Raw genomic sequence first — 16,623 nt, 5'->3', positions numbered from 1 at the left:
ACTCTTCAATTGTACCTTTCGGGGTACCGGTTAAATCCTATCATAGTATAACCAGGGTCTCCTGGAGGGAGAGCGTGAGATTTGTGAATAGATATATTCGGGACTGACAATCCCACACCTAAACTGCTAGCTACAGCTAGGTAGGCATGCCTGGGGTGACAAATGTCATATATCCGACACTTGAAGAACGTCGTAAAGTTCACTAGGTCATATCAAGCATGGTTATACGACTCACGATAGTATAAACTAACCTTATTGTTTAAGGGATTTCATTCTTCTTTAGTTTTATTTTCATTAATAAAACTAGTTCATAATACAACTGGAGGATTCCAGGAATTTCAACTCATAGTTTTATTTTAAGTAATGAAACTACTATACATACCGGTGGCAACCAGGGCTTTCAAACAGAACATTTTATGCATTACTGGTGATAACCAGGGTTTTCATATAAAGGGTTTTCATTCAAAACAATACAGCGGGGTGGTAACCAGACATAGAAACTAATCCAGTATACACTACTACAGAACACAGTAATAAACATATATGTTAGAAAATATTGGATTTTCTTGGGAAGCATACAAACATTTTACAGATTCATTGACAGGTTTTCATTACAAAAATATGCTTATGAACTCACCAGCTTAATGCTGATACTCTTTTCAAAACCGCTTGTATTCTCAGGAAATCAGTAGACAGGTACCTCAGCAGACTTTTGAGAAGACAGAGCATATTGAGTCACGTCTTTGTTTTGATTCTTTTGATGTATATAATTATGAATCAAACAGATGTAAATACCTTTTTATATATATTCAATGTAATGGTTATGTTTACTTTGATTATTATGATACAATTGTTGTGATACTACATAAGACGTCATCCACCCCCGAACGTTTCCACCGTTCCGGTTTGGGGGTGTGACATAAAGAATAGAGGATATTATCGTCTTAGAATTATTCATGACAAGATCCATGAATTAATCTCTAAGTGTGGGTTTATCCAATACTTAATATCCCTATTTGGAAAGTACTCATGAACACTGTAGAAATTTTGATTGCAATGTCTTAATGTCAATCGACAATCTGCAATCATTTATAACAGTCTTAATTCACTACTTACTTCCAAAAGTATGAACGAATATGGAGGTTTGAATAATTCAAATTACTCAGGTTGTATAAACATGCAAAAAGAAACACAAGAATAAATAATTGAATAAGGCAGTACGATACTCATAAATAATTCTCTATTATTCATTCACCAAATCAATTGCATTTATTTTGTTACAAGTTTCAAATATCACCTAACTACTAAAACTAACACCGTCTCTTAAACCTATGCTCCTAGCATGCTGGTAATGTTTGACTCTGCTCAGAGTCTTTGTGAAAGAATCCGCTAATGGGTTATACACGTAATAAAGCGGAATACTTATTATACTCTTAAGGGTACATGCAACCTATTAGATCTAGGTCATAAAACTATTGAAGTAACATTCTATTGAAAAACAAGAACCCTATATACCCTAGCTATTTTCGCAAATCATAAACAAGTTAGGCACTACATACCTTTTTGATTATTCTTGTAGAAAATCAATGAATTCCTTCTTCAATTGCTCTTGAAAGCAAGCACCAAAAATATCGTGCCTCTGATGGTTCACACCCAAACCCTAGCAACTAAGGAAACTTGAAGAGAGATGAGGATATGGACGATTTTTAGCTATTCACTTGGCAAAAAGAGTGGCTGAAAATATGAAGATAAGGAATCGTATTTATAGCTGATAGGAAAACCCTAGATAACCCTTACTTGATTAAAAGAATAATAACTCAAATCAGGTAATTATCTGATTTCCTAATTATCTTCAACGGATATTCTAAAAGCCCTAGAATCACCCACCAAAGCGTCCACCTCTATGGGGAAGGTTCTGGAACCCGTTTGTTCAACAATTGAACAATTATCGCTTGGGTCCTTGCATTATTAATTAATCCAATTAATCCAAAAATTAATTCTAATTAATTTCTGATAAATTCTTAATTAAATAATACCATTTCTCATAATATATTAACAAATCATCTATTTCTATTTAATAATCATTTTAATAAATCAATAAATCAGACTCTCACTCTCTCTTTAAAAGTCATCCTATCCAATTACCAGGTTTCAGGGAAACCCAAAAGGACTTTGCTAACAGTGTAAGTATATACCAATTTAGTTATTAGCTTAGACACCTAATCCAATAGTCTCCTACTTTGATAAGTCTATAACCACGTTTGCCAGTATAACTTCTAAACCAATTGCAAAGGCTGCTACCTAGAGCAACTCCAGTCTCTGATCTAATCAGACATCAGTCCTAAGATTAGTGATCAATTATTCCTTCGTTCTTTAAGATATCGTATGGACAAGAGACATGGATTAGAATCAACCTCATCATCCAAAATTTTGTTTCCGGATTTCCTAATTTATGACGAATGAATTCAGACTAGTAATTGAATACATCAATTCGGTCCAGACACAACCAAGCACTTCAAATGTTGACAACAAATCATCGAGGGGCCCAAAGATATCGTTTTTGCCGATAGGGAAAGAGGAACGAATAAATTTTGACTCATATTGTTGTATCTTTTACTCACGATATGATGCATGACACTACGTTTTATAACATCAAGTTATTGATGCGTTTGAACACTGGTGGATGTTGTGCGATCATATCGGGCCCTTCCCCTTCGTACTAGAGGTACCTGAAACCATAAAAATAAGATGTAAGCACAAATCTTAGTGAGTTCCCCAAAATACCACATACCATACATACAACGGGCCCCGCCCAGAATTCATCAGGCCCCACCCGATACCGATCTCTCAATAACATGTGGTGGGTCCCACCCAACATATTCAGCAGGCCCCGCCTGACATCAGGTCCCGTCCGGTATAAATACAACACATGCAAGAGTCACATAGACAACTAGCATCCTATAAACATAAACCAATAGGCCAATATTGGTGTCTTCAACCCGCAAATACTGTAAGGGACTCACCTCAATCTGAAGGTAACCGAAATCTAACATACGCAGCTGCTACAAAGCTCCTCACACTGAACACATCCGAAACCAACCCTAATTAATAATTAGGTTAATATCCCATAATAAAGGTCCATTTTTCTCTCATACCAAGGGCAAATGACCATTTTACCCTTCCAAGGCTAAACCCTCCTAAACACGGCGCAATGCCTAAAATATATTATTTATACTTTTGGGAGTATGCCATGCGTACTCCTTAACTACGCCCTGCGTACTCCCTAACTACGCCCCGAGTACTGAGTTTTCACAAAAGAGAAAACAGGGCAAAACCTGTTACGCCCTGTGTACTCATAGGCTATGCCCCACGTAATCCTCTATTGTCCAAAACCACCTTGTAAGCTCTTAATGCCTAAATACTAAATGTCCAACTCATAGATCTTAATCTTGGGAAGGTCTTAATAGATAAATTCGACAACTTTAAGCTCTTGTATGGCTTAATAGAGTCCAAAACCAAACCCTAGGTCCATAACTTCACAAAATTACCAACGATTCATGAATGGGAGGAATATAACCCTCAATATCTAATTTTTTTCACAGAAGAACCTCATAAACACCAAGAAATGCTAATCCTAAGCTCTAGAGTAGATTTTACTCACAAGAACCATAACTATGTGACCAAAATCATGCAAATCTATAAGCTAACCTAGATCTACACAAAAGAATCATAAAGGGGAGAGCTTTATACCTCCAGAAGTTGCCAAATGAAAAGGAAACTCTGTATCTACAAGCTCCAAGACCAACAATCCACAATGGTGAACTTGTTCTTCTTCCGCAATGCACCAAGAACACTTTGAAGGTCCGAAACAAGCTTTCAAGGGTTAGGGTTTTGAAATAACAGAATGAGGGAAAGGAGGTTGAAGGTAAGGGAAGTCTCAGGGACTTAAAGGTCCTTTAAATAGGGTCCAAACCCTAAAAGTTAGGGTTTGGGATCAGCTTGAGTACACCCTAAGTACTTCTCATGTATACCCACCATACTCAAAAGAGCCCCGCCGCCTTTTGATGAGTTACGCGCAGTGTACCCATAGGGTACGCCCCGTGTAAGGACCAAAAATGCAAACTTTTTATATTTTTAAGCCATAAATGAAAATACCTGTGAACACGGGTGTTACATTAATATATGATATTATTTTTTTTAAACTTAATGCAACATGTTGATATTATATTTTATGAGAAGGCTTTTATTCTTCTTTGGCTAGACATGCAAAACCGTATCCTACCTCTTCACTCTCACTTTCTCTCTAGCAAAGTATAGTTTAAATTTACATTCATCCTCTCTTTAATTTCATATTTGGTTATGAACTTAAAGCTTAAGATTGTAAGGGTTTTGGACTAGTATCCACATCAAGTTGAACCATTGTTGGTGGATTTCTAAAGGTGAAGTTCTACTTTCATTCTACATCAGCGTTCAAGCCTCGCTTTGAGGATTCAAAGGCTACAAAGGTTGTCTTTTTTATTCTTCCTTCTTTGGTTGATGTTTTTCTTTCCAAATTTTGCATGAAGATCCTTGGTGGGTTTAAACTAGTTTTATGTTATTCAAATTTTAAAGTCTTCCGTTTGCTAAAATCTTGAGTTTTTGGAAATAATTTTTGTATAAAAACCCAACAATTGGTATGAAAGCCATCCTTTCCAGTTTGATAAAAAATCTTCATTATTAGGATAATCTTGATTTTTGAAAAATATGGATAACTTGTTTTTGAAAAAAAAATAAGTTCATACATGTTTTCTATGACAACTTTATAATTGTTATTTTTCGTGACAAGTTTTCATGCATAATTTGTCATTAAATTTTTCTTATAAAAAAAAGTTGTTTTGTATGTTAGATGTATTTTAGAGTGTTTAAACAAGCCATGGACCTTATTTGTGTTGTTATTTTATGTGGACTCCTAAAAATGGTTTGTAATATTCTTTTATTCACAAAGTATGTATTGATAAGTAGTTAGTTTTTCATCTTTGTTATTTTATGTAACAGATTAGTATTAGACCCGATTTATTTTTTGTAAAATATAATAAGACGAAGAAGATGACCATTCTTTGAATATCAAGAGGAGTCCCACGTTTTTATGAGTTTTTGTAAAAGTTTTGTAACTTTTATAAAATCTTGTAAAAGTTGCTACAAAGTTGGTTGTCATTACAAGTGACAGCTTGAAGATAAAATGAAGAACAACTTGAAGATTTTGGTTCATTTAGTCCCTTAGGAAAGGACTTGACTCTTTTATGTTGGCTCATAAAAGTGTCATTAGATCTTGGCTTGTTTTGCACTATTTTACATGCATGTGTTGTTTATTATAATGTTGATTATTATGTGTGGTTGATAAATTAGTTTTTCACATGCTAAAGTAATTTTCGAACAAAATAAACATCACATGGAGTTTGGTTTTCAAAATTTATAATTGAACATAAGATGTAACAAGTTATTGTTTCGAAATAAAAACTGGTTTTATAAAAACATTAATAATGACAAATTTTGTAACACTAAAATGTATGTCCTAAAATGGTGATTTTTGTAACTTATACAAAATCAAAATATCTTTGTAATAAAAGGAAGTTTTATTAAAAATATAAAGATTCTAAACCTCTCAAACTCAAACTTAATACCGGATATTAAATTGAAAATGAGACCGCATCAAATTATATAAAAACTAGCTTTTTATATGGAACCTTTTAAAAGTGACTTTTTGAAAATAGGTACCATGGATTATTATATCCATGTAATAACCATGATATCATATTTTTTTAAACTAGAATTATAAAACATCAAAGACCCCTTATAAACCACAAATCTACGCAATCTGTTTTGAAAAACACTCGCACATTTCTTGGTATGCTAGTGGGATAAAGGAAATCTAACCGCTTGGTGTTATCTTTTGATGGTCGGGGTGTATTCCTGATTTCTATAACCATGTTATAGGTCATTACACAAGTTTTTCAATTTGGATGATTTGATCGGCAGTCTCTTGTGATAAAGGTCACCTAAAAAAAGAGAGATTTGAGGCATAGATGGGATCAAACATTTCTAATAAATTTTGTTATTAGCGATCTCATAAAACTGTGAATTATATAGTAGAATATAATTGATAATCGATATCTTCCTAGTTGGATTCAAATGAATGGGACAAAGGTCGCCTAAACATTTATATGTTTTTCCACTTGGACACTATACTTTGATAATTAATGTTTTTGGAAACTAAAAGGGTATTAATAATTAAAGAGTTAAATATTGAAAATACTAAATGAATTTTGTTAAAATTTTGTAGATGGGAACAAAATCCAATCTCGTTACCATTCATCACTTTGATCTTGCTAATCAATGAGGGCATATAACATTCAACGAATACAATTTCTACGACTGGCTTCGTGTCTTGAAAGAGAATATCGAAAGAGATCAGAAATTATACACTATCAAAGGACCTATTCCTGAACAGCCTGATATTAATAATATAACTGAACATAATGCTTGGTGGAAACATTGAAATGATTCTGAAGATGTTTCATAAACGGTACCATATTTAGTTATTCCTAAACTTTGGGAGGAACTGGAAGGCTGAGAAGTATTTTACATGTTTCATCGGGTGAATAAAATACCACACATATATAGAGATACTTGGTTTGAACCGGATCGAAGAAGGGAGGAATGCAAGGATGAAGAGAGTCACCCTGTGTGCTCTAAGAGGGCTTTAGTTCATGAAAATGACAACTTTAAACCCAAGAAGTCTTAGAAGGCCAATAAAGATGGATCATGTTTCTTCTGTTGAGAAACAGGATACTGGAAGAGAAACTCTCCCTGTTATCTGAGAAGAAAGTCTGGAGAGACTAGTAGTTCAGGTATCTACTAGATAGAACCAAGGTTCTAAAAATCTCGCCATGGCTCTGCTATAGCGCGCCACGGCTCCAAGGCTTGCACTTGCCGCCAAGCTTTGCTAAAACACCGCCTTAACTCATATATGTGTATAAAAATCAATAATAGTTGAAAATACATATAAAAATATTAATTATATAGAAGATTTCCGCCGTAAGTCACGCCTTACCAACGCCATGACTCGCCAAGGCTCGGAAAAGCTTGAGGCTTGACATTGACGCCAAGTCACGCCTTACGTTATTTAGAACCTTGGATAGAACTCATACTTTTCATATAAAACTCAAGTACTTGGTACTTAATCTTAATCTAATATTTATAAATGGCTTGCAGATATTACAGAAGAGTAACCAATTGATCACAAACAAGTTGGAACTGCACGCTTGTAGTTTAGTTTATTATGTATTCTTAGAACATAAAGTACTTGTAATGTAAAACAATGTTTTATTTGGAACAATGTATATTGTAATTTAACATATCTAAATAAATTTCTTATTTCATTTATTAAAATTTGATTATTTATTTATCGTTTCTCATAACGATCAGTTCATATTCTGTAATGATTAAAATTTTCTTTACGAGCCTAGATCTCTTAATAAGAATTATAAAGTAAATATCAGTGTTTTATAAATAACAATTTCTATATGAAAACATTTTTGACTTAAACTTATTTTGAATAAAACTTATCTAAGGGATTGTTATCTTAATTATATAAATGATATTCACATATTCCAAATTCAACAAATGGATATTTGAAGGCAAGTAATGTAGTTTATTTGATATATGTAGATTCCTAATCATATTTTCATTAAAGTATTGAGAAAATAGTTATTAAGGGAGTATACACTGTGATGTATGACTTTTTTTCTAATGAATGTCTAAGATTTAGCATAAGATTCCAAATCACCTTTATTTACAACTATAATAGTTATAAATTTTATTTTACATGTTAAAACATAATTATGAAATCTTTGTTGAAGTTTTCAAATATAAAGTTGAGATACAAACCAGTAATACCATCTAAACACGTAGTGTTAATAATGGGTGAATTAAATCTTACTTGATATGACTTACTTTCCAATCAGTGGAAATTATCTTCCTTTATTCTTTTGGTATTATTCTTTCATCATAATCATTTGTACTTTGATTACAAATAATAACTAATAAGTAAATAAAACACTTTATAAGATTTTGTATGGAAAGACTCCATCCCTATGTTATTTAATGTTTTATAGATTTGAAGCATATGTTAGACTAAAGCTTCTAAACCCAAATCTACTAATTACATATTTGTAGAATAATCTAAAATATTATTTAGAATATTATATTCTTCTTAAAGTCGAGTTAGTAGAAAGCAAGCTTTTAATGACAAAGCAAGTGAGAGGCGCATGGAACTTGAAGTGGCTTAAGAACCATAGCCTGATGTAGTAACAATTTGGCAGTAGTTTTAACAAGGGATTGTTGAACTTGAATAATAGATATTCATAAGCACAAAATAGTTGCATTAATGGTAGAAATTATTTATGACTTGAGAAATGTGGAATCTCTTATTGGTGAGTTCTTGTTGATGGCTTCTAGCAAATCCAACAACGACTAAAATGCTATATCAGATCTCGAATTAGATAAATGACTTAGAGTCATGAGCACGAGATGGAATCCATGTATAATAATCTAGTACAAGCTTGATTAAACATCCTCCCTATAGCAAGGCTAGAATGAGTAAGTGATTCTTCTAGAAAGAATACATTACATGTGTATCTATACACATTTAAGCTAGGCTTGTTATAAATGGATTTTCTCATACTCATGACATTCACTAAGGTCTTTATCATACTCATGTCATTGACTATGATAAAACTTTTACACAAGTAGCTATGATTAGATCAACAAGGATATTATTTACCATGACTACACATTCTTAATATGAGATATGTCAAATAGATTTAAAGTAAAACCACTTTTGTTAATAGACATCTACTTGAAAATATCTATATAGCTTAGGCTGGAGGTTTTCTTAATCCATGTTATCCTAACAAAATCCGTAAAGTTTAACATCCACTAGTGGATATAAATCGAACATCTCAAGGATGGAATCATCAATTTCATATGAAAATACAAGGCATGCTTTTATATCAAAATGAAGAGAACATGTGTATTTACTATGAACTAGTGCGAGGATAGTGATATTTCTAATCTTGCACGAATAAGACATACTTAATCATGAGAAATTACATTTTGGCCATGACAGGCTTTTTCACCTTGAATCATGATGTGACATACTTAATCTTGCATGAATGACTTAGGAATGACAAGATACATTCTTGGAATATAAAATCAATAGAGATAGATAAAGACGAATGTTAAAAGTTTTATATTTTGAAGTATATATTGACAATATCTTGAAGGAGATAGAGATACAAGATTCCTTTGGAAGACTCTTGACATTGTCAAATGGAAACATTTTGAGTCTTCCTTAAAGGACATAGCACATAGGTTTGAGCTAGATAAAATGATTTATATTATATTTTTCTTGGCAAAAGAATCCATCATTTATGCCATATTATGCACAAGAATAGGTAATGATTATGTCGTGAACATATCATAAGATACCATTTGGATACATGGGTAAGTCATTAGATGACTATAAGAACATTCTAAGAGTACTTGAGAAGAACTAAGAGAATGTATATAATTTCATTAGTTTAGAAAAAAGATCTTCATGTAGAGAGCTACATAATATATTGAATTCAAAACTGATAGAGATAACTATGAATTATAGTTGGATTATATCTCCATTATGGAATGAAGAGTAAGCTTTGTTGGAGTGAGATCTAAGCAAAATAAAATTGCATAATACACTACAAAATATGAATACACTTCAACTATAGAAGTTGTAATCAAATATGATAGGATAAATGAGTTTATTGAAAAACTAAGTTATATCTTTCCATTCTAGGATAACCTAAAAATATTTTGTGACTTTGAGAGTATACATAATCAAGCTAAGAGACTCTATATCACATCAGAACACCAATCATACACTCCAAGATATTCAGTTATACTTAGAGTAAAGCTAAATATGAAGATGATAGTATTCGCAAAATTCACACAAACTAAATTTAGTCAGAACCATTAATAAAGTCCTTCTTTGGATCTAAGTATGAATTGTCACACTTCAGCTATAGGACTTCATTATTCTAGAAATGGGATTTTGATTCGTATTTAGTATTTGGATATTGGAACATTGTGACTTCATTATTCTAGAAATGGGATTTTGATTCGTATTTAGTATTTGGATATTGGAACATTGTGACAACATCTATTATATAGTGTTTTGATATATTTGGATATGATCATCACATTAATACTTGTTGTGATCTATATTAACATGTTTAATCAATAAATAATCTTATTAGTTAAAAGTTCACAATCAGTTATAATTGTGGGAGAAATTATGAATTAAGATTAATATGAATTGAACTGGTTGACTCTCACCAGATGAAACTAGTCAAGTGGTTGTAACCAAGTTTCATAGGTACTTGTAAAAGAACTAGTATTGAACTATCATGCATCAAGATCACCTCATGGATCGCTGTCATGAGTGATACTTAATAAAAGGTACTATCTTTATATCCTTAATACTTGATATGAATAGTGGGAATTAAGTATAGGGAATTTTATGCTCTAATATGGTTAAATGTTAATACTTAATGCGGTAGTTATAAAGGCTATTATCAAGTGTGGCGTGAACTATGCAAGAGGCTTATGTAATCAAGATGAGATTTGTTCCTCTTATGTGTTGAGAGTTAGACATCCAAGGCGCTTTACCAAAAGTTGAACACCTAATGAGATTGACTGTGATTCGTATCTCATGTTTCAACATGATGTCTGTGACAAAGGGATAACCAATAACTTACCTTATAAACCAATTCTAGCTTTAAGATTACGGGGAATTGGATGTCGATAAAATGACTTAAAGTCATGTATTAGTAGGGGATTTGAAATGTTGCTAGACATTCACCACTTTCTATATCACTCCATAATGAGTCTTGTTTAAGTGGGAGATTGAAAGATCTATATACCTAAGAGTGGTTATAAAATGATATTGTTAGATAACATATGATCCTAAAGGGTCACACTAACAACAACTTGATACAATTGATTATTTATTACAGATTGATTTTAATAAATATTCAATAAACTCTTATAATTAATTAGAAATTATTTATTTCATGGAAATATTAATTTTGATTAGCAAGAAAAATAATATATCATAAGGTATTAAATTTTCCTCTTTGTATTCTTTTTCTAACCAAAACCATATATTCCTCTTTGTTGGTCAAGTTATGGAATTTTGATTATTATAAAGAAAAGAAGACATGGCTTGCAAAGAATAGGAGATATATAAGTGTAGGTGCATAGAGTGCTTAAAAGTGTTAAGGACTTGTGGTTAAAAGATGAGCTTTATGAAAAGTCTTTTATTCTTCCTTGGTTAGACATGCAAAACCATATTCTACCTCTTCACTCCCACTTTCTCTCTAGCATAGTATAATTTTAAGTTACTTGCACGTATTTGCTCTGCTTAAGTTCATATTTTAGTTATGAACTAAAAGCTTAAGATCATAAGGGTTTTAGACTAGCATTTACATCATGTTCAACAATTTTTGGTGGATCTCTAAAGGAGAATTTCTAGTTTCATTCTACATCAACATTCAAGCCTCCCCTTAAGGATACACAGGCTACAAAGGTTCTCTTTCTTATTCTTACTTCATTGGTTGATGTTTTTCTTTCTAAAATTTGCATGAAGATCATTGGTGAGTTTACACTAGTATTATGTTATTCAAATTTTAAAGTCTTCCATTAGCTAAAATCTTGAGTTTTTGACACTAATTTTTTAATAAAAATGCAACAATTTGCCAATATATATAATGCAGGTAACCATTTTTAATGTGTTGTGAGCTCCTATATTTTATTTATGGATCCATATTACCGTTTTATTGGAAATTTTTATATTTACCATTGACATTCATAATACGAATTTTATTGGCTTATGCAATACCGACTGTGTGTATGGGGACGCTACCGTATATACATACATATATATATATATATATATATATATATATATATATATATATATATATATATATAAGACGCACGAGGAAGAGGTTAATGACCTATCTGTGACGTAAACTTGGAGGGTTTCGAAGGCCTACAACACGTTTGATAGAAATCATGTTTCGAAGATACTGAGATGGCCCTTTCAACACATGAAATATTTATAAAATCCATCAAATATACCGAATTTAATTCTTTTTTACTAAACTAGAGAGAAATGATTATATAGTTAGTGGGAGAGAATGGAAAACAATCATCTACTTTTTTCTTTAATGACATTTTGGATTTTATCATGTCATAGTTTCATTATTTACTAAACAATTATTAACAGTATTTTATTATTATTCAGTTTTATATATTTTTATTTATATTAAATCTATAGCAAAAATGCAATGTAAATTGTGTATGGATGGATGAGAGATTGAGTCTCCACAGAAAATGAGCAGGAGATATAGTCTATAAGTAAAGTAACAATTTACAATCATAATCCTACACGAATGGAGATGTACAACAAACTACAACAAGAATATAAAATAAACAAAAATAGGAAACGAAGTGTGACTAATATCCCCCTCAAGTAAAACAGTGGTGATCTGACGCGAAGCATATCTCAAAAGAACTCAAATTGATGTCGAGGAAGAATCTTTCTAAAAATATCAGCCACGTGAAGGTTGGTTGGAAAAAACTTTGTGTGTAGTTTTCTGAAAGACAAAAGTTCCCTAATAAAATGATAAACAAGATCAATATGCTAAGCTCGTGTGTGGGAGACTGTTTTTTAGTGAGAAAGAGAGAACTCTTATTATCACATAAGAGACAGTTGAGAAGCAGGTGAAGCATGAAGTTCACATAATAAATTAGTTATCAATATAAATTCTGCAATGATGTTAGCCATCGCTCGTTATTCAGATTCACAGTTTGAGCAAGAGATAGTGGGGTGCTTCTTTGCACTCCATGAGACCAGATTACCCCCCATGAAAATAGAGTAGCCATATGTGGAGTGTTGAATATCAAGACATTGATCCCACATCAGAGTAGCCAAGAATACTTGTGTATTTCGTGTGAGAAAAAATGAGACCAAAGGACATAGTACCCTTAATATACTGAAGGATCTGTTTGACACATTATTAATTAGAGATAATTCGGGTCTGGAGAAATTATATAACATTATTAACCACATATGAAATATCAGGATAAGTAATGGTCAAATTCTGAAGAGCACCTAAAAGGACCGATAGTTTGTAGGATCATTGTAAAGTTCATCGTTGGTTATAAATTTTGTATTCGTGAGCATACTTGGATTGGATAAGAACTTAATCAGTATCTGTATAGGTGTAATACCTGGTTCCTGGTATGCACTTAATTCGTTTATTTTATTCATTTTGAAAGGGCTACTCGACGATTTGGTGGCCCTCACTCGTCGAGTAGAAGGCAGAATCTGCACAGGTTTTAAGTGAGCTACTCGACGAGTCAAATCCATGACTCGACGAGTAGGACAGGCTGGATGAAACCCTAATATTTAGGGTTTGCACCCTATTTAAGCATCATATATGGCCTCCATCCCAGCCTTCATCACCTCCAAACGCTAATTTCGAAACCCTAATCAACCTTGAGTGATCTTGACCTATTTCTTGCCATTTTGTGATTTAAAGATAGAAGAAGGAAGCAAAGGGCGTGGAGTTGCAGAAGGAAGCTCGAAGATCCAGAGCTAAGCGATCATTTATGTCTTCATAGAGATATAAAGCTTATACCTTGGCTTCTATTCACTTAGATCTCCTTCTTAGCTTGTATGTTGTCATTTTGGGCCATTTCCAAGGTCATTCTGAGTTTTAGACCTTTGGGGATGTAAGGACTTCAGATCTGGGCACTCTTGAGCTTTAGAAGCTCAAAGTTGCCACCTTTATTCAGCCATGGCCCTATTCTATGCCTTAGACCTCCATGTTAGTTTGTAATGGGTGTTTTAGCTTCATATCACCATGCATGCACGTAAAGTTAGCAATTTTACGTGTAATGCTAGTCTAAGGAGTCCAGATATATGAGTTGGAAGCATTGGAATTGATTAGAATCGACTGTATGGAATTGACACATGGGGGACTCGGCGAGTTGTTCTTGTGCCTCGACGAGTCGGGCTACGAACCCCTAACCCTTTTCTGGTTTTGAGTGAAACCATGGAGTTTTGGAGATGAATCAGTGAGTTGGACAAGATTAGGACTCGGAAGTCAAGAACTCGACGAGTCCAAGGAGGGACTCGACGAGTTGAGTCGGGTTGTCACGATGTTATGACAAGAAGAACTCGACGAGTCTAGGATGGGACTCGACGAGTTGACTTAGTTGACCATGGGTCTGAGATGTAAAGGAACTCGCCGAGTTGGGAGTTGACCTCGACTTTGACTTTGACCAGGATGTTGACTTTGACCAGGGGTAAAATTGTCATTTTACCCTGAGCAGGATTATCAGATTTTGACTAAGTATTATTGTGTTATTGATAGTCGGGGAGTCGTTGGATCAACTATCAGATATTCCTCACCTCGAGTTTCAGCAGTCAGCCTTACGAGGTGAGTTTTATCCAATAGGAACGGGTCTAAGGCCACAATGCCGGCCCGTTTAGATGTTAGTAGTTCCGGGCTACGGCCCGATGCTGGGCATGGCCCGATGTAGGTTATATGCTTTCTGGATTACGATCCGATGTCGTGGCGGTCCCGAGGTATGTTTATGTATGCTTGATATCTTTGTGATTCTTGCATGTTATGTGTTAAGTGTTCCGGGCTTCGATCCGATGCCGGGGCAAACCCGATGTATGTTAGCCTATATGTTTTGTGTTTCGGGCTTCGGTCCGATGCCGGGGCAAGCCTAATGTATGCTAGTCTATACGTTATGTGTATTGTGTACCAGACTTCGGTCCGATGTCGGGGAAATCCCGATGAATGTTTATATGCTCATGTTATATGCTTATGTTATTTGTTATGCTATGATGTATGTATCCTGGGGTAAGCCCGATGCCGGGGCAAGCCCGATGCCGGACGGGGTCCGATGCCCGATGCGGTCGGATGCCGGGTAAGCCGATGTCGGGTTCGTCCCGATGTAGCTGGGCGGAGTCCCAAAGTTATGTTATATGTTATGTGTATGGTATGTGGTAGTTTGGAGAGACTCACTAAGCTTCGTGCTTATAGTTTTCGGTTTTGGTTTCAGGTACTTCCACTAGCAAGGGGAAGGGCTCGGGATGATCACATGGCACACACCACAGCTTTAGCCTGCGATTGTTTTAGACTCTGATATTTTTACATGATTTTGATACAGTATTCGATATGATGTTTTTGAGATACACGATTTATGGTTTTTCTATATGATGATGGTTGAATTATGGTTTTATTAATGATTTTAAAAAGAAGTTTTTGGTCTGTATTTTTGGGATGTTTCAAGTTGTTATCACAGCCTTGGTTTGAGGGATTCGGGCACACTCTCGAGTGCGTCTAAACTCAAACTAAGGACATGGTATGAAAAATTTTCAAAAGAAAATCATTTTGACAAAAGAATTTTAAAAGAGAAAAGAAATTTGAAAAGAGTAAAAGGGTGTGGTGCATGCAATCAGCCGAGCTCAAGTAAGTACTCCCAAATTACCCATACAACTTTACGTTATGATATGTTTATGAGAACTGCATGCTAGATTAGGACTAAGGATCTAAGAAGGATGCCTTATGTGCCTATTATATGTGTATCAGCTTTATGAGAATCGCATGCTAGTTTAGGACTAAGGATCTAGGAAGGATGCCTTATGTGCCTGTTATATGTATCTCAGCTTTATGATTTGCATGCAGATTAGTCAGTGATGGCCTGAATGTGATATGCTTGATTATGTGTACTCGAAGCTCGAATGCTGCTTGCTTTGTGCTTTTAGGAGTTCTAGCTATCTTTTACTAACTAGTAAATGAATATGTTAAGTTAAATATTGAGAGGACTAAATAATTTCAGAAGGTTAGGTCTAGCTCTATTGCGCAACTCTTGTTTGAGTCCAACCGTTGTAGGGTAGGATCTCTCATTCGAAGAATTGTCTAGTCTTAGTGATATGTAATAGTATTCACGAGCTAGTTAGGGGGAGATAACAGGGACTTCTTATACAGCTGGTAGCGGAGAGTGGGTTGGTGATTACCCTAGGGCAAGCCTAGAATGAGCTTAGCATGAGAACAACAGTAGTAGTAGAAGGGACTTTGTGCAGTCAAGGCAGTTCTTGTGGAAAGTACAGATAGATGTGGAAGGTAGTATGGGCCCGTACTACTGAAAGCAGAGGATCCGTACTCGAATCAAGGAAGGCTGAGATGAATCCAAGAAACTTGTAGAATGTAAGATCCCTCGAGATATGATATGTATACTGATGATTGTTATGGTGTATTTTCAGTATGGTGGTTCTACGCACTAGGCCAGTTGGCACTTCAGGCAGTGGTGAGGGATCATGCTCGAGCTCTGGAGCCGGGCAGATGGATGAGCAGACGAGGGAGTTTATTTCGTCTGAGATCACACACAACAATTTAGAGAAGACTCATGTGATCTTTGGTTCGGTCAAGGAGGGTATTTTGGAGCTTCTGGATGAGAAGC

The sequence above is a fragment of the Lactuca virosa genome, chromosome 8 (assembly GCF_052849685.1).
Source record: "Lactuca virosa cultivar CGN04683 chromosome 8, Lactuca_virosa_CGN04683_v6, whole genome shotgun sequence".
NCBI classification, from domain to species: Eukaryota; Viridiplantae; Streptophyta; class Magnoliopsida; order Asterales; family Asteraceae; genus Lactuca; species Lactuca virosa.
This window is presented reverse-complemented; position numbering follows the sequence as displayed.